This window comes from Arachis duranensis, chromosome 5, assembly GCF_000817695.3.
Source record: "Arachis duranensis cultivar V14167 chromosome 5, aradu.V14167.gnm2.J7QH, whole genome shotgun sequence".
Taxonomy (NCBI): Eukaryota; Viridiplantae; Streptophyta; class Magnoliopsida; order Fabales; family Fabaceae; genus Arachis; species Arachis duranensis.
Window position 1 is genome coordinate 91,540,893 of NC_029776.3, and position 4,245 is coordinate 91,545,137.

The window sequence follows — 4,245 nt, forward strand, 5'->3', positions numbered from 1 at the left end:
AGCTTGCCATGGAAAGGAGTAAGAAGGATTGGATGAAGACAGTAGGAAAGCAGAGAGACGGAAGGGACCAAGCATCTTCATACGCTTATCTGAAATTCCCACCAATGAATTACATAAGTATCTCTATCTTTATCTTTATGTTTTATTCATCATTCATAACCATTTGAGTTTGCCTGACTAAGATTTACAAGGTGACCATAGCTTGCTTCATACCAACAATCTCTGTGGGATCGACCCTTACTCGCGTAAGGTTTATTACTTGGACGACCCAGTACACTTGCTGGTTAGTTGTGCGAAGTTGTGTTTATGCCATGGTATTGAACACCAAGTTTTTGGATTCATCACCGGGGATTATTTGAGTTGTAGTGATCACAATTTCGTGCACCAGAACTCAAACCTTAGGGAGAGTTCTATCCGAGTTCCTTGGTCACTTTCTAAAATGACACTTGCTCCACTTTCAGCTTTGTTTGATGACCCATCTACATATAGGCTCCAAGTTGCTAGATCTCCTGGGCTTTCGATGTATTCACCCATAATGTTGGTAAGGTATTGCAACTTAATTGGTGTCTGAGCTTCGTACTTTAGGTCGAACTCGGACAGTTCCACAGCCCATTGTAGCATCCGTCCTGCTAAGTCCGTCTTTTGTAAAGTATGTTTTATTGGTTTATTATTGCGGACTTTGATGCGGTATGAGTCTGGAAGTAAGGTCAGAATCTTCGAAATGTGATGATAAGGGCATAAGCAAACTTCTCTATCTTTTGATAGTTCAACTCTACCCCCTGTATGAAATAGATAGATAGCCCGAGCTTGTCGAAGGCGGGTTTGAACAGAATATCCGCCGAGCTCCTCTAGTCTATCAAGATTCTATGGAGGTTAGCGTTTGTGAGAACTATTGTTATCACCACGGAGTCATCATGCCCAAGTATTATCCCTTGGGCATCTTCTTTAGTGAACAAGATAGTGGACAAGTCAAGCAGTCTGGTTTTCTCTCCGACTTGATATACCTCTTTGAGATGCCATTTTCGTGATGACTTTGACATTCCCTCTCCAGCAAACCTCTCATTGATCACGTGTACGTGTCGTTCTGGGGCTTGAGGTGGATGTTCTTGTCGTCTTTCCTCTTCCTCCTCCTCCTTCCTTCTCTTTCTCAGGTAGTCCGATCTGTCAGTCAGGTATCTATCTAACCGGCCTTCTCTGACCAGTTTTTTAATGACATTATTCAAGTCATAACATTCGTTAGTGGAGTGTCCGTAGAGCCTATGGTACTCACAATATTTTGTCTGACTTTCCACCTTCTTATATTTAATTGGAAGAGGAGGCGGGAGCTTCTTCATATGGCATATCTCTCTATAGACATCTACTAGAGAGACTCTAAGAGGAGTATAATTGTAGTACTTTTGAGGCTTCTTTGTATTTTGCTCTTCCTTCTTTTTGGGCTATTTTTCCTTTTTCCGGGATTGGTAGGGCAGGCTTGGTTGTGGGAAAAGTTTCCTAAGTCGGGAATTTTTTCCACGTCGATGTATTTCTCTGCCCTTTCTTGAACTTCATTTAGAGAAGTTGGGTGTCTCTTAAATATGGATTGGGAGAACGTTCTCTCCTTAAGGCTATTGACTAGTCTCATGATTACGGCTTCAGTAGACAGGCTTTGGATTTTCAAGCATGCCTTATTGAATCTTTTTTATGTAATCTCAGAGAGTTTTTTCAACCTCTTGTTTGACTCCTAGCAAGTTCGGGACGTGTTTTGTCTTGTCTTGTTGAATGGAGAATCTGGTTAGAAACTTCTTTGCTAGGTCGTCGAAGCAGGTTACCGACCTGAGGGGTAAGTTATCAAACCATTTCGTGGCCGCTTTGCTCAGAGTGGTTGAGAAGGCTTTGCAGCGGGTGGCGTCAGAGGCGTCAACTAGGTACATCCGACTTTTAAAATTGCTGAGGTGGTGTCTTAGGTTGGTCATTCCATCATAGAGATCCATGTCGGGTGTTTTAAAGTTTCTGAAAACTTTGGGCCGCATGATCTCTTCTATGAATGGGTCTTCTCTGTCTAGAGGAATTTCTTCCTGATCTGTTCGGTTATTTAGATTGCGAAGGTCGGCTTCTAGCTTCAAGAGTTTTTTCTAGCTCTCTTCGTTGCCTTACCTCTCTCCGCAGTTTTTGCTCTGCTTCCCATTGACGTTCTGTCTCGTACTCGAGTTGTTCTAGCTGTTCTCACTAGCCACAAACTAGACCTAGTATCTCTGCTATCTGAGGGGGCTCTTCCTCCTCGGGGTGACGGATTTCTGAATGAATCTGTCTTGGCTGGGGATTCCCCGAGGGTCCTTTCCCGTGGGGATCATGAGTTTGGTGTGGCGGAGGTAGCACAAGGGCGTTGCCCTCTGGTTGGGGCTCGCCTTCAGATTCAGATGTTGTACGGCCGTCTTCATATTGGTCGTCCGCCATCGTTAAGGGATGAACTTCATGTCCCTGGCAATGGCGTCAATGTTTCGAGGGTTACCTGAAACATTGGTTTGGGTCTGAACATAAGTTCTAGGTCCCTTTGTGTGGCAGCGTCTGACTTGTCGATGCCGAGGTGTCGCATGTCCGAGTTTTTCGTGAGGAGGTTACGAATGATACCTAGAAGAGACTCTGATACTTAAGTTTACAAGGGTTTTAGACAGGTTTTTAGTAGATTAGAACGTAATCTTTTATTGAAGATAGAGATTGTAGGCGAGATTTGGGAGGCAGTTACTTGCTTTCAGGTAAGTAGGGCTGACTCTCTTTTGTCGGCATCCAACCTCTTTAAAAATATTAGGTATGTTCGTGAATACCATCTTTATTGGCAGACATTTTTGTTTTATTAGGTTTAGGTTTGCTAATTGGGTCAAGCTATGAACATATATAATATATATTATGGATTAAATATGCGTTAAGTATATTAGATACTAAAAGAATTCACATATCAATAACTTAGTATGCATAGATTATAATGTGTATTGTAATATGTTAGTAGCAACTAATAAGTAGTGTTTTTTAAAAAAATAAATAGAAGAGTATAAATAATTAATTATGTGATAAATGGTTACATTCATGCTGGCCAGTTAGAAAAAGCTCAAAATTTGTTTCACAGATCATCCATCAAAAACACAATTGCATGCACATTCATGATTGCTAGTGTTACGGCCTCGTCCAAAGCGGCATGGGCTAACTCGACCCATGGACCATCCGACTCGGACGGTCGGGCGAAAAGCATACGAAGTCCGACTTGAACATGCGTCCAGGGCAGCTCCTCATCACAGCTGTCTAAGGAAGCTTCGAGGAAGGTGGGCTCTACCCTTGCGGGGTCCACCCCTGACACAGTATATATGGGGGAGGTCCAGCTCTTTCCCAAGGTACGTCACACATTCCATCTGTCTATTTCTCGCTATACAAACTGCTAAGTTTGGTGTCTTGCATGCATTGTTATTTGATTTTAGTTGCATTTTGATTATTCCTTATTATTAAAAATCCAAAAATATTTTTAATTTGTGTCTTTTCAAGTCAATAATATAGAGGATTGAAGATTTAGAACATTCAGCAGAGGAATTACACAGAAAAAAGCTGGGCGTTCAAAACGCCCAGTAAGGAAGACAAACTGGCGTTTAAACGCCAGCCAGGGTGCCTGGCTGGGCGTTTAACGCCCAAAAGGGTAGTGGTTTGGGCGTTAAACGCCAGAATGTGCACCATTCTGGGCGTTTAACGCCAGGATGGCATAAGAGGGAAGATTCTGTTTTTAATTCAAAATTTTTTCAGGTTTTCAAAATCTTTTCAAAATCAAATCTTTTTCAAATCAAATCTTTTTAATCAAATCTTTTCAAAATCAATTTCTTTCTATTTTCAAAAATACTTGCTATCAATTAATGATTTGATTCAACATTTCAAGTATGTTGCCTTTTCTGTTGAGAAAGGTTTAATGTTTGAATCATATCTTTTCTTGTTAGCCAAGTTATTAATTTTTAATCTTTTTAAAATGTCTTTCAAATCATATCTTCTCAATCACATCTTTTTAAAACCAATCATCTCTTCCTAATCACATCTTTTTCAAAATAGTTTTCAATTAAATCTTTTTTGATTTCTAATTTCAAATTCTTTTTCAAAAATCACTTTACTTCTTTCTCAATCTTGGTTTTCGAAAATCAATTAAAGTTTTTCAAAATGTTTTTTTTAATCTTTTTAAATTATTTTCGAAAATTTCTTCCCCTCTTCTCACATCCTTCTATTTATGGACTAACACTA